This window comes from Podarcis filfolensis (genome assembly GCF_964270895.1).
Source record: "Podarcis filfolensis genome assembly, chromosome: 8".
Classification (NCBI taxonomy): domain Eukaryota; kingdom Metazoa; phylum Chordata; class Lepidosauria; order Squamata; family Lacertidae; genus Podarcis; species Podarcis filfolensis.
The window spans coordinates 34,061,685-34,077,019 of NC_139611.1; the positions used below are offsets into that span (position 1 = coordinate 34,061,685).

The 15,335-nt window shown below is 46.5% G+C and overlaps 1 long non-coding RNA gene across 1 annotated transcript in view; it reads left to right on the top strand.

Moving 5' to 3' along the window:
- The window catches only part of LOC310768265, a 110,624-nt gene that overhangs the window by 13,915 nt on the left and 81,374 nt on the right, over positions 1-15,335 (top strand). Inside the window, exon 2 of the long non-coding RNA XR_014551240.1 lies at positions 9,332-9,489. This is a non-coding gene — a long non-coding RNA (uncharacterized lncRNA). The remainder of the gene's footprint in view (positions 1-9,331; positions 9,490-15,335) is intronic.

The window sequence follows — 15,335 nt, forward strand, 5'->3', positions numbered from 1 at the left end:
GACTTAGGAGGGTTGGCAGAGGAAGCTGTCATCTCTTCAAGGGGTGCAGAGTTGGAAGGGACCCTAAGGGTCATCTGGTCCAACTCCCTACCATGCAGTAATCACAGCTAAATAATCTCTGACAGATGGCGACCCAAACTCCAGTGAATGAGAGTCCACCACCTTCTGAGGGAGTCTGTTGCACTGCCAAACAGCTCTTACCATTAGATAGTTCATCCTCATGTTTAGTTGGAATATCCTTTCTTGTTCCATTGGTTCAGCTCCTACCTCTGGTGCAGCAGAATACAAGCTTGCTCCATCTTCAATAGGCCAGCCCTTCAGATATTTGAAGTCAGCCAAGATCCAGGGCCAGCATCAGGAACTGGCAGGGTCAGGAATGTGCTGAGGGGGCCGCAACCCTCCAGGGGGCCTGTTGACAAGAGCCCCTGCTCTTCAGTGTTGCACCCTGCTTGCTTGACTCTCATTCTGGTCCAGGGCAACAGTTCCAGAGAGATGGAGGAGGCACAATAGATGCCACTGCTTGCTTGTTCATTGACTGTCTGCCTGGCAAGGGAGCAGGTGGACATAGTGAGGAAAATGAGGGTGGTAATTATGGTGGTGAGGAAGCAAATTCCTCAAGAGAGCTGGATCAGGCCATGGGTAGGCAAACTAAGGCCCGGGGGCCGGATCCAGCCCAATCGCCTTCTAAATCCGGCCTGTGGACAGTCCGGTAATCAGCGTGTTTTTACAAGAGTAGAATGTGTCCTTTTATTTAAAATGCATCTCTGGGTTATTTGTGGGGCATAGGAATTCGTTCATCCCCCCCCCCAAATATAGTCCGACTCACCACAAGATCTGAGGGACAGTGGACCAGCCCCCTGCTGAAAAAGTTTGCTGACCCCTGGGTCAGGCTGTGTGACTTCCCCAGTGCCCCCCCAAAAAAAACTCCTGGACCTGGCACTATATGGCTATTAAGATGCTTTGCTCTGGTGATAACAAAAGGCCGTGATAAATAATCTTTGGAATTTTCATCTTATATTTCGAATCCTTTTCATATCGCTTGAGTGGGGGAGAATGTATCTTTTCGCAAATGTCTTTGGCTGCAGGAGATAACAGAATGGCTGACTGACTATAGCAGGAGCCGTAGTGATTCCATTGCAATCTGCAAGATCGGTTTGGGGTATGGGGCAGAGCAGGGGCAGCTCCCCTGATGGGTGCTGAATGGCTGCCATTTTAAATTTCCCACAGTGCCCTGGAGCAGCTGACATAGCGTTGCTCCAGGGCAACATGGGAGAATTTAAACTGCTTTCCACACCTCAGCCTAGAAGCCCGGGGTAGGCATCAGCAGGTCTGACTGCGCAAGTCCTGTCGCCTTCCCTGCTGTCTGCTCTTCAGGATCTGAAGGGGAGGCTATCCTTCACTTCCTGACAGAAACACAATTGGGGAAAGGTTGTGTCTCAGTGGTAGAGCATCCCAGGTTCAATCCCTGGCATCTCCATATAAGGCTGGGAGAGACCTTATGGGGTGGCACAAAGAACGGCCGGTGAGGGGCCCAGCATGGGAAATAGGGATGTGAAACAAGGAGATTCCCTAGGGTCAAATAGAAAGGCCCCATTTGACCCTCAGGTCTGAGGTTCCCTACCTTTGTAGTATGGGGTAGCATAGTAGGTATCTTTCCGGAGCTGCTTTTAAAATTCGCTCTGTTCCTAGGTGGAACACATGGATAAGTATGCTGGATCTTGGAATGGGTAGGATGTTCTGTCCTTCCAGTTGTGCAGGATGAGGTGACTGGCAGCCAGTTTTGCACAAAGAAGCCATTTCCCACATCCCAGGGCTATATCCTGGAAATGGCAAGCACATTGCTAAGGTTCAGCCAGAGGCCAGGAGTTGAGCCAGGGTGTTGGAGCTGACAAAATAGAGCCAAATTCTGTTTGTAAAGCCCCCCCCCCCGAGTCTTCTGAGACAAAGGGTGACAATGCAACATCCTTGATCCAAAGGAGAACTCATCTTGCAGACATACCTCTAGGGCTGGTCCTGAATTCACCTCTTCTCCTCAGTCTCATCCCCTGGAGAAGACAAATATGAGCCCAGGGTCATGGCAGGCCACCACCGGCAGTCACTCTGGTACTGTGGTGACAAGTTAATCTTGTTGTATATAAAAATGAAGGGCTTTCTGCATTTTAATTCATAGGTGTGCTTCAGCTACCAAGAAGTTGGAATAAAAACATGTACTGGCACTGTCTTTGAGCAAGGACCACGTAAACCAGTGTCACTGGTTCCTGGAACCAATCAATTAAGCCCTTACTGGTAAATTTACCTGGAAACTCTGTTATCTTTCATCTCAAGTATCTCCTTGAAGATAAAAAAAAATAACCCTAGCCATGGCAAAATTTTCTCTTGGAGGTAGTAAGAATTAAAAATCCACATGTCTTGCATAAAACACAGTGACTGCCTAGTAATGTCTTTTCCGTATTCTGTACTTTGCTTTCGAAATTGTTTTTTCGGGTCTTGGGACCTTAATAAAGAATGTGTGTAGTGTCACTGGAGCTCACTTAAAAATAATGATTAACATCCAAACTGGGCCATTATGGATAAATCACCAAAACATGGTTTGACCAAAAGGAGCAGGTCTTGGGCTCACACAGTCTCCTTCCCTTGCATGCTACAACAGCCTATCTATCAAACCTGGTTCACAGCAAACCATAGGGTTTTCTAACACTCAGTTTGGGGGGAAATACTGTTTGCTACAAAGCAGAATTAGTCTGTACTTCACAGTTCTCACCTTCAAACAAACAGTAGCTTGCCTGAGAAACAGAGCATTCTCAGCTGAGATGTAATGCCAAACTATTGCTCTACCCAGGCACTTGTCTTTTGTGTCAAATCAACATGCTGGGAGAGAGAGAATATGGACAAACCTGCATCCTCTACTGTCCCATCGAGCTGGGACAGTTGACTTTCATGAACTGGAGGTCAACTTTCTACAACTCTCTGTATTTGTGTTGACCAGCCTTCCTCAAACTGGAGCCCTCCATCTATCTTGGACAATACAACTCCCATCATCCCTGACCAGTGGCCAGGCTACCTGATACTGCTATGAGCTTGCTTCTCTAAGGCAAAACATCTGTCACAGCAGCTTACCAAATCAGTTGTAGGCCAAACATCTGCAGGGCAACATTGAGAAAAGCTGGTGTAGGCTCCCTGTAGCAATATAAGGATGTCCATGGCTGCTAGCCACAATGACAATGTTCTACCTGCATTGTTGGAGGTGGCATGCTTCTGAATACCAGTTGCTGGAAACCACAGGAGAGGAGAGGGCTCTTGTGCTTGGGTCCTGCTTGCTCCCTACTGTGTTGGCCACGGTGAGAACAGGACGCTGGGCTAGATAGGCCTTTGGTGTGGCCCAGCAGGGCTCTTCGTAAGTTCTACAGGGCTCCAAGATGGGTGGGAGCTACCATGCTCCTCTCCCCTGCCTCAAGCGTTAGCACAGAGGAGAAATGCCTGAAGAGGCTTATGGTTTGTTGCAAACCAGGATGTCAGGAGCAGGTCAGCAATAAAACACCCATTGCGTCTGTGAAGTCAACTCTTTATTCAAAGAAAACAAAATAGTGCAGGCTTAGCGATCATAGCAATTCTTCCCAACAGGTCTTGCATCAGTGAAGGCGTTTCAAGGACTGGAGGTCCCTGCCTCCTCACTGCTCTCTAAGGCTCCTCCTGCTGTTCCTTCCCCAGCAGCCTAAGGCTGCTTCATTTTCTCTCTCTCTACTCCACCCTCTTCATTTCTCTGTGTGTTCTGGGAGACCAAGGGGTAGGGAAGCTAGTCACTGCAAGAGGTTCCCCAGCCTCCCACCAGTCTTCTACATCCAGGCAACCCATGCCACAGGAAGTCCAGGGAACTGTCAGAACACCCTTGGAAGGAGAGAGAGGGAGGTTTGAGAATGGGAGCATGAGGAAAGGGCCCAGATGGTCAAACGATGGTTTGGCTTCCCATTGCTTCAGAAGTATGTTTCAGGGGAAAGGGATGGGCTATAGACTTCTACATTTCAGAACATATACTCCCCTGTTCTCTTTTTCCTCTCTCTTTTTTAATCATCTCATTTTCCATAAGGATGTAATTTGCAGCCCTCTTTTCTTTTTTCTTTTTAACAATTAACACCTTCCCAGCCCCCCCAGCCCCCCCCTGGTTATTATACCCACAAAAGAAGCCAGCGTCTCTTTGCTTCCATGCACAGATCCCAAATGTAGGTCATACAATCTAATAACTTTCAGCCCCTCGCTGACAAAGTTTCATGCGAAAGAAAAGAGAGGAGAAGAAGAAGAAGTAGGGGGAAAAACCTGGAAAAAGAAACACACAATAACTTGGCTTTGACCTTGCACTCTTCAAAAAGGAAGTTACTTCTGAGCCACAAACATCAAAAAGAATAAATAATTGTTTTTCTTTTTTGTTGTTATGATATGGATCATCTGAGCAGTTAGTGGTAAGCAAGCCGCCTTTGATATGGTTTAGATGCCCTGGTGCTCGGCCCTCTATTTATGTCAGCGTGTTCCTGTTCCCACACCAGGAAAGTAGAATCCCTTGATTAAATTCATATTTGTTTTAATCTTTCCCTGTGTCTGATCTCAAGCTCAAAGATTCTAATGAAAAAGTAACACGTCCTGCTGGGTTTAGTGCTGATGTCAGGCATTCATGTGTTTGTCCTGTTCTAACCTGATAATGCCAGAAAAGCTCAGAACCCCAAACGGCTCAAAACTCCAGCCGGTTCGAAAGACAAAAGGTATTTGGGTATTTCATGTGGGGTGTTTCCCCCACCTCCATACAAGCCACAGGCCTCTTTTTGGTGGTGGTCTCTCTTTTTATAGATATAAAAAAAATGTTTTGTTTGTAGAAGTAGCAAGAAAGGAGGAAAAAAGAGAACCCCGATAAACAACAATTTATAAAATATCAACTGGCCACAACAGGGAGTTTAATTAATCGGACCCAGGATGTAATTTTGTATGCAGGGGACATTCATGTGTAATCTGTAGGAGTAAGAAGAAAAGAAAATTGATGGGCATAAGAAGGAATGATAAGGAAAAGAGAGGTTGTTTAATTAGGCTGGCCCTCTTTTGGAATATTTATGTAAATGTTTGAGACTTTTCCAGGAGCGTTTGAGCTGCTTGAGTACTCAGTTTTGTGGCTCTTTGCAATTACCAAACCAACTTACGCAACTTAGGCCACATTCACACCATCGATTTAAAGTACTATGATACTACTTTGAACAGTCATGGCTTCCCCCAAAGAATTCTGGGAGATGTCATACATCAAGGGTACTGAGAGTTGCTAGGTGTCTCTGAGCAACCCTCAGAACCCTTAAAAAACTACAGCTCCCAGAATTCTTTGGAGGATGCCACAACTGTTCAAAGTGGTAGCATAGTGCTTTAAATAGATGGTGTGAATGTGGCTGGGGTCTCTCCAACCCCTACCTGAAGACATTGAGAAATTGAACCTGGGACTTTTGGCATACAAAGCAGATGCTCTACCAATGAGCTACAACACTTCCTCTCTCATACTGAACCAAAACATGCACAGGAAGCGGGAAGCTTTACCATGTTATTAATTCTGCAGACTATAATCACGTGCTGCTTTTTGTAGGATTGCCTGTTTCCTTTTTATAACCTTTTTGTTTACTCTTTCTTCTTTTGATTCCTTTTACTCTGTTGTTGCTTTTGTTCTGAGACCCACAAGATCCAAGGGTGGGTTATGGATATCTTAAAAGTGCAATATTCAAATCATTTTTAAACAAATGCAATCAAAGGAATGGGGTGAGCTGCTTACAGCTGTTCATTTAACTATTATGAGATTCTGTAAAGATTTAAAGGGTGCAGCGTTCGACTGCAGCTATGAGAGAGTCTGGAGGGTACCTTGAGTGGAAAAAACTTAAATATAAATTGAAAGTAATTAGGGAGCAAGCAAAGAACGATTACCGTATTTTTCGCCCTATAAGACGCACTTTTTCCCCTCCAAAAATGAAGGGAAAATGTGTGTGCGTCTTATGGGGCGAATGCAGGCTCCTTGGCTTCAGCGATAGCAACGCGAAGCCTCCAAAGCCTGCGCTCCGGAGGCTTTGCGTTGCTTCCGCTGAAGCCAGGAGAGTCTGCTCTTTGAGGCTGGCGGTGGGGGAAAGCAGCGCCTCCTCCATCGCCAGCCCCAGAGGATGGGGGGCAGCAGGAAGGCGAGCGACGCCTTCCCGCTACTCTCCAACCCGGGTTGGAGGCTGGCGGTGGGGAAAGCAGCGCTTCCTCCATCGCCTGCCCCAGAGATTGGGGGGCAGCGGGAAGGCGCGCGACGCCTTCCCGCTACTCTCCAACCCGGGTTGGAGGCTGGCGGTGGGGAAAGCAGCGCTTCCCCCATCGCCTGCCCCAGAGATTGGGGGGCAGCAGGAAGGCGAGCGACGCCTTCCCGCTACTCTCCAACCCGGGTTGGAGGCTGGCGGTGGGGAAAGCAGCGCTTCCCCCATCGCCTGCCCCAGAGATTGGGGGGCAGCGGGAAGGCGAGCGACGCCTTCCCGCTACTCTCCAACCCTCCTGTGGGCTTTTGCAGGAGATGGGGGAATTCCCCCACCTCCCGCAAAAGCAGGCAAAAGCCGCTGCTCTTTAAAGGGGCTCCGCGGCTTCTGCAGGCTTTTCTAGGAGGTGGGGGAATTCCCCCACCTCGTAGAAAAGCCCGTAGGAGCCGCGCAGCCTTTAAAGAGCGCGCCGCTCTTGGGGGCTTTTCCCCCAGGAGGGAGAAGGGACAGACTGGCCGAGTCCGTCCCTTCTCCCTCCTGTGGGCTTTTGCAGGAGATGGGGGAATTCCCCCACCTCCCGCAAAAGCCGCGCACTCTTTAAAGGTCTCCGCGGCTTCTGCTGGCTTTTCTAGGAGGTGGGGGAATTCCCCCACGTCATAGAAAAGCCCGCAGGAGCCGTGCACCCTTTGAAGAGCGCGCCGCTCTTGGGGGCTTTTCCCGGAGGAGGGAGAAGGGACTGACTGGCCGTTTCAGTCCCTTCTCCCTCCTGGTCGAAAAGCCCGTAGGAGTCGCGCACGGCTCCTGTGGGCTTTTGTGGGAGGTGGGGGAATTCCGCCACCTCCCGCAAAAGCAGGGAGAAGGTCTTGGAGTAGCACACAGGCTGCGTGCAGCCTGTCCGCTGCTCCCAGAGCTGCGGGGGGGAAATCATATTTTTTTCCTTGATTTCTCCCCCTGAAAACTAGGTGCGTCCTATGGTCCGGTGCGTCCAATAGGGCGAAAAATACAGTACTTTGTAGTAGAGTGGGATGATTTTATCTCCTTTGTTAATGATAAAACTAATGACCTATCTCCACATTATATGAGGCCTTGGACGTTTTAAAGTAAACGACTCTTTTGGCAGACTTAATATATTTTCGTATGTTTTATTTTTTGCATTTAAGCTGCTCTTGCTTTGCTACAGTTACCTGCTGAGGCGTAATGGGACATTCTCATTCTTAACGACACTTGGAACCAAAGAGTCATTTGGTTGAGGGGGGAGGATTTAGTTTTGCTTGAATTAATTTATTTGTCACGGTAGTTCTGCCTATGATGTTTCTTTGCTGAGTGAGGGAAGTGTAATGCAATTGTTTCGACATACGCTATTGAAGAGATAACTTCCTTGGCTAATGTGTTTACTTATTGAAAACACAATGAAATAATTTCAAAAGAAATTGGGGGGGGGGAGCGAGCTCTAATGTAGAGAGAGCGGGAGAGAGTCAAAGGCCAGGATAAAGAGGTGAGTCTTCAGCATGCAACGGATACTTCATAATAAAGGTCTCACGTGCACCTCTGTGTGGGGAGGGAAAACCACCACTTAGGGTTTGCCACAAATAAAGTGCTCTCCAGCATGGCCACTCCTCAAACTTCTGAGGCCAGTGACGCTACCAAGAAAGGACTCTCTGCTGGTCTCAACACCTGAAATGATCTGTAGGGAAGAAGGCACTGTTTCAGATAATTGGGTCCCAAATCTTAAATGCTGATGTGAGCACCTTGAGTTGGGACTGAGGGGAGGGGGGACAACTGGCAACTAACCCAGCTGCTTTTAAAACAAGGGTGATACAAGTTCTAAATGGAACACCATCCAGTAATCTGGCTGCTGCATTGGTTGTTCCTGCCACTGTCCTTGGGGAGGTGACCATTTTGAGAGCAGCGAGAAAGAACTGCAGCTATTAAAGAAGTTTCCTTAAACGATTTTCCAGACGTCCTCGTCGTTATCCTTGCACGGAGACACACATTCACTTTAGAAATCAGACCGGGATATGTAGGAGTAGCTCGTCTCTTGACAAGCAGAACTACCCAGCAGACCCAAACATAATCCTGCCAGGGAAGAGAGGAGGAGAAAGCGGTGGCAGGGAAACTGAAACACAGGCCTCTAATGTTTTTGGCAGACGTGTCTGCTCCTACAAGTGGGCGCGTAGGCAAGTTGAGATTACGGCCTGTGTTTCCAAAGACGTGTGCGGTGGGGGTGATGCTGAGCGCGCCTGATAGCAAATAATAGGATTTATACTTGTATCTCTTACTCGCCGCTTTGAAAATGCATCTCTGCAAGCGGGAAAATGCTGAGCTGTACAGAATTTAATCGGATGATGCCAACATAAACTGGTTCTCCTCATCCCCCACGTTAAGCTGGAGGTCAGAGCAGTCATTTCTGCTACTTTGACACCACCAAAAAAAAAATCATACACAAGGTGTTTTGCTTCCAGAACTGGCCAGTACAGTCGTACCTCGGGTTAGAGCCGCTTCAGGTTGTGTTTTTTCGGGTTATGGACCGCCAAAACCCGGAAGTACCGGACGGGTTACTTCCGTGTTTCAGCGGTCACGCATGCACAGAAGCGCCGAATCGCAACCCGTGCGTGTGCAGATGCGGGTTGCGAACGTGCATCCCGCACGGATCATGTTCGCAACCCGAGTGTCCACTGTACTCAACAGGGCTAGGGACAGGGGGGAAGAATTTGATTCAGTTCACACTGAAAGGTGAACCAACCCAGTTGCCATTAGGTTTGGATGAATATGTCAATTTTGGGTTCTCATTTTTTCAGCCCTAAGTTCAGTTTTGTATGTTTCCACACCAGCTTGAGATTTATTTATTTTTAGTATTCATAAGCATTTTTGTGTGAATTTCTACTAATACACACATTTTTATTGCAGTTTTGCCCAGTGCATACATTTTTGCAAAGCAATTTTCCCTAATGTAATGCATTTCTGTATGTTATTTTCACCAATAAATGCATTTATATGGACATTTTATCGTACTACATAGATGTTTAAGGGGAGTCACATTGAAAAGTACATTTGATGTTTTGTGGAACTTATGTGACCCATATGTTCAGATTCAGGGTCAGATTCTGCCACCTGCTTCTCAACAACCAGTGTTGATCCTGCCTCCGTCTCCTAGGACTTGGAAACACCAGCACAAACCCACCCTGCAAGCTCAACCCACCCTGAGGATTGCCCAGTCTCATGACTACAGCCATTTGCTATGCTAAGTGTTGTGCCTGTCCTGTCCTTTGAAGCAAGGTGCAGGGGACATGTTGCTTATTGGACTAGCGCCTTAGCTTGCACCTAGCTATGTATCTCATCCTCTTGCACACCTGCTGTACCTTGTAACTGTGCCTTGCCTATGTACCACTCTTATTTAAGCATTAAAGTCTTTGGCAGAAGCCGAGCTGGGAGCTGGAGTTCCTCTTCTGGCAGTGAAGGCCAGGATACTTGGAAACCCGTTTGCTCACATGTACTAAGCATGGCAGAAGAAATTAGTATGTGCACCAATTTCAGCAAGTGATTATGTGTACCATATGTCCATAGATCTCAAAAATCTTTGCCAGTCTCCTGCCTGTTATTGGTGCAATCCTACTGAAACTACCATCAGCATTTGGAACTGTTTATCTGTCTCATGGATGAAAGCCAGTGTTGAAAGTTTGCTGCAAGCAAGGATTTTACAATGCTCCATCGCCAATGGGCATCACCAGCAGTAAACCTGAAAGCTTGAAAGGAAACCACACTGTCCTTCTTAGCAAAGCTTGTTAGTTACAAAGCATGCAGGGCAAAGGGATGGAGCCTTATTGCATATGAGTGACTACAGGCTACATCTCTCTATCTCTCTCCTGATACTTTCTCCAGATGAGCAGCTTGGGATAACATCACTAGAGTTATAAGATCATAAGAACGCTGCTGGATCATGCCAAAGGACTGACTAATCATAAGAACATAGGAAGTTGCATTATACAAATTCAGACCATTGGCCCATCTAGCGCAGTATTGTCTCCTCTGACAGTGGAGGACATACACCCTTGCGCAAATTAATTGAAACAAAGCATGTTTTCTATGTTACTCGTAATCCTGTACTCAAAACAAGCACAAAAAGTCAGTTGATCATTATGGTGTCGGAAGCCTGCAGCCAATAGAAAGAATGATGCGCTCGCCACAATATATTGAGGTTCTACGAAAGAGAGTTATTCCAGAGTTGGAAAAGAGGTATTCTGACGGTACTGGGATATTGCAGCAGGACCTAGCCCTCTGTCACACATCGAAAGTGGTGAAGAAATTCATGACAGAGCAGCAAATACAGGTACTTGATTGGCCAGGGAATTCCCCGGACGTAAATCCCATTGAGAATTTGTGGGCTATATTCAATACTCACCTCTGTGCTGTAGACTGTACGGCTATGGAGAAGCTCATTCAGGCGCTGATTCAAGTGTGGTACAGGGATCCAAAAATCAACAGTGACTGTTCAAAACTACTAGACTCCATGCCAAACCGTGTTCAAATGCTGCTTAAAAATAGCGGAGGTCATATACGTTACTAATGTATATATATGTGAGTTTTGTACATGTATATGTGAGTTTTGTACAATAAACTACATTGTTTGTTTCAGTTAATTTGCACAAGGGTGTAGTCATCTTGGCTAGTAGTCGCTGATATCCTGATCCTCTATGGGTGGCATCGTGGCAGCAGACTTTGTCTCCTATCTATGCACATTCCTTAAAACATTTGTAAAGAGTCCCTGCCCTTATAGCTGGAGGGCCTTCTCCATATGATTGGGAACCAAACCTGTATAGTTTGGTGGTACAGGCTTCTACTGCAGTGCCATGCTTATGGTACCCTGTTGAATGTCTATAAGAGGATAATAGTCATTCAGTGCGCATATATATGTGTGTGTGTGTGTGTGTGTGAGAGAGAGAGAGAGAGAGAGAGAGAGAGAGAGAGAGATCTGGCCAGACTGTGTGTGTGTCCCTGAGAAATAAACATACAATTTCTGAAACTCAGAAAATGGGTATGGAGACAAACGCAACCATATTCCTCGAAACTGGATTAATAAGAATTGAGGCAAGAGTGTGGCTTGCCACTCTTAATTACTGGCTGAGACTAGCCTTCCTTCCGAGCGACTATTATAGACAAATTTCAGTCCACATGGAAACAAGCAGTGGAAAATATAATAGCAACTTTAGGATTCAATCCACAAATCCAACTCAACATGGGGCACGAACAAGCAAAAAACAATATTTAACAGCGTGTGGTAGATATAGAACGACAGGTAGACCTAGCCAGGTCCACCAAATTTTTAATTAGCGAAACTATAAGATATTTGACTTCCCAAATGCCATACATAGCTAATCTCGAAATACCAAAATAATGAAGGGCTTTCACTTTGGCCCATTGTCAGGCCCTCCCTTCAGCAATGCAGAAAGGCCGTTTTAGGAAGATACCTTACGAGGAGAGGAAATGCCCGTGTGGCTCTGGGCAGCAGGAAACGAAGGAGCATGCCCTTCTTCATTGCCAGTAGACATCTGAACTAGGCTTATCCAGCCCATTTTATATAAGTTTCCTGGGCGTTCGGAAGAACATACATCTCCCTATTACTACAGGACGAGAGCCCAGAAGTCACATATTCAGTCACCAGATTTTGTGCTGCCATGATAGATATTCGACAAAGAATGGCCTATGCTACAATTCAGTCCTAAACTGAAGGCCCATATTGTTAGATCCACACTTCTGAAACCCACCCCATATAGCTGTGTTAACCGATCTTTTAATTTTTCTTATAAACTTTTACTCACCCATTGTCTATGCTTAATTAAGTATTCTATGTATTTGTTTAAATCTATGTTTGGTTCTTGCTCCTATTTATTTAATAATTATTAGCTTAGATTTATACTGTTATGCTATTTATTAAGATGTTTTGCTTATGCTGGTCTATGACCGTAATAAAGTACTTGACTTGACTTGACTGGGTATGGAGACTATTCCCCTTCCGAAACAGTGCCCTGGCCCTATATCTTGCCAAGGCTTCTGACTCAGTCCCGATTCTAAGAACGCAACCCTTTTGATCCTAATTTGGCCAATCCTGCCCATACCCTGGTATCTGTCAGTATGATACTCCAAGCATATAGCTCTTCGTTTCAAGAGTTTTGTATGTTATCAAGTATTTCTGGACTTTGGACCAGACACAATTAATGCTTGTGTTGTTCAATAAATCTAGCTATATCTGTTGATCTTAAGCATCAAGAGCATATGTCACACATAAAAAGATCCAGCTGCTGGCACACAATTGGATAGATTTATGGTGCACTGCAGATAGCTCTCTCCCCTGCTTTCTCTTTGCCCAAGACTTTGAGCATGCTTTCCCATTTTATACGCACATAAAAGTTTGTTCTTTAAAAAAGAAATCTGTCTTTAAAATCTTTTCAAAGTGTGTGTAGATATATACATGCACGTGAAATCTTGCAAAATCTTGAAAGTTGGTTTCTAAAACCAGATCAAATAGTTCTGACATTTGCTATCTAGCCTTTAAAAGATGTACTATAGATGGCGGTAGTTTCTTCCCCTGGTTGATTTGCTGTAGATAAAGAGCTAACCTGCACCTGTCGCTATAAACACAAGGAGACCAGATTGTGGGAGCCAATGTCCCGGAGAGAAACACATTCCTTTAAATGTTAATCCATTTGGCTTAACTTTTTGTGACTCTTTATTCTTTTAGGAAACCAGGACCTGGCATAAATTGAATTCCTCTGCCACAATCTTTGGAGAGGGAAGGGAAGAGAAACATGCATGTTCCTGGCCTGATCTCTTTACTCAGGCATTTGTCATGGTATTCTAGCCAGAGAAGAGGCCTGTAGCTGAATATCTGACTAGATGTTTGAAATCAACATGTCAACATCAGCCCCCCATCAGTGCCAGCACATTGGATGTCCATACCCACATCTAAGCCCAGGGAGTGGGTCCATGAGGTCATTCTTTTCATCTGGAACAAATGAAACAAGAAAGTTGTCACAGTTCCCAGAGTTCCCTGTGAATAGCAATTAATTTATAAACCACCCTTAAATATCATAGCACTTGTTTTATTTTATCTGCTTATTTTATTCATTTCATAAAATCCATCCTCTGCTTGATTGTAAAACAGAAAGAAAAAACGCAAAGCAGTCTACAAAAACTGTGAGGGGAATGGGGGGGGGGTGTCTCCAAACAGCTCTCAGCAGGCAGCATCTTTAACAAACTACAGCACCCATAATTATTTAGGGGAAGCCATGACTGTTTAAAGCGGTATCATTGTGCTTTAAATGTCTGGTGTGGATGTGGCCTTAAAATCCTCACTGAAGTTAGAAGTCTGCTGTGAAGCCAGAGGCAGGATGGAGGGATGGCCACTAATTTAGATGACTTTAAAGGAGGACTCAGAGAGAGGATAGGTCTGTCAGAGGCTATTAGCCACAATGGTTAAACAAACCACTAGGCTTAAGAGGCCGTATGTCACTCAATACCTGTGATGGGATGTTGAGCTGCTTGTGCGTAAAGTTCCTAATCCCTCAGTGTTTGGCTAAGTCCACAAACCACTGTCTGTAACGGAGCGCCATAAGCATGGCTCCGTCAGTCGCTGGCAGAATCCGACAGTGGGCGTTTACGGAATTTCTTCCAGCATAACAGCTCCTTAACGGAAACACGTCTTCTGGACTCTCTACGTGACAATTTCCGGCGAGGAGTGGGTGTCCCTAATGGAGGTCCTGAAACCTCCTCGCTGTTCTCGCTGGAATTGTCTCTGAGCCAATCTTCTGACTCGCCTTCCCTTGGAGCTCTTTCTCGCCCCCTGCTGGTTCCCTCCTCCGCTGATAAGTCTCTCTCAACCTCTGGGAGCCCCTCCACCACCTGTTCTTCCGATGACAGTTCCCTGACATCCACCTCCCCTCCAGGGCCCCCTCCACCCCCTCCCCTCCCTTCCTCTGCTGGAGGCGAGGGAGCAAAACCCCTGAAAGAACTTCCCTCATCTTCCGAAGTCTCGAACATTTTCCTCCACCGGTTGCTGTTTTGGGTTTCTAAGTACTCATCCTCCTCGGAATCTATTCCTTCTTCCCACTCTGACCCCGTGAATCCTTCCAATTCCTCCTCCTCGTCGGTGGTGCCAAAGTACTCTCTCCGGAACCTCGCTACTGACTGAGGTTTCCTGGGGAACCTTTGATGGAACGCTTCGATCAAGACCTCGTCATTGACTTCCTCTGCCGTCACCCAGGTGTTTTCTGACTCCGGTTCCCCTTCCCACGCTACCAAATACTCCACCTGATTACCCTTCCACCTGGAGTCGAGGATTTCCGCCACATGGTTGCTGCTTTCCCTCTCTTCTAAGACAGGTCCCTGTGGGAAAACCCCTTCTTTTCCCCCCCTATACGGTGACAGTAATGACCTGTGGAACACTGGATGCAGTTTCATGTGGTTCGGTAACCGGAGTCTGAAAGCTACGGGGTTAACCTGTTGAATGACCTCAAATGGTCCCAATCTTTTGGGTCTTAATTTCTTGCAACCCCCCTTGAACGGCAGTCCTTGGGTGGACAGCCACACCTGATCCCCCACCCTTATGGTTTCACCTTCCCTTCTGTTCTTGTCTGCCTGCTTCTTATATTGTTCTTTGGCCCTTTCTAAGTTGAGTTGGAGTTGACGATGGATCGCTTCCATTTCTTCTACAAAAAGTTCTGCGGCTGGGACGCTCCATCTCTCCCCTCCTCCCCCTGGAAATGCCCTGGGGTGGCAGCCATAATTAGCCAAAAAGGGGCTCATCCTGGTGGACACATTCTCCGCATTATTGTAGGCAAATTCCGCCAGCGCCAACTTTTCCACCCAATCGTTCTCTCTGTCATTGACATAACACCTCAGATATTGTTGGAGGATATCGTTTGCTCTTTCCGCCTGCCCGTTGGTTTCTGGGTGCCGGGCAGTCGAAAAATTGACCTCCACGTGCAGTAAGCTCATGAGCTTCCTCCAGAACCTGGACGTGAATTGTTTGCCCCGGTCTGAGACCACCCTCAAGGGGGCGCCATGCAGTCTAAAAATATGTTCTACAAACAATTTAGC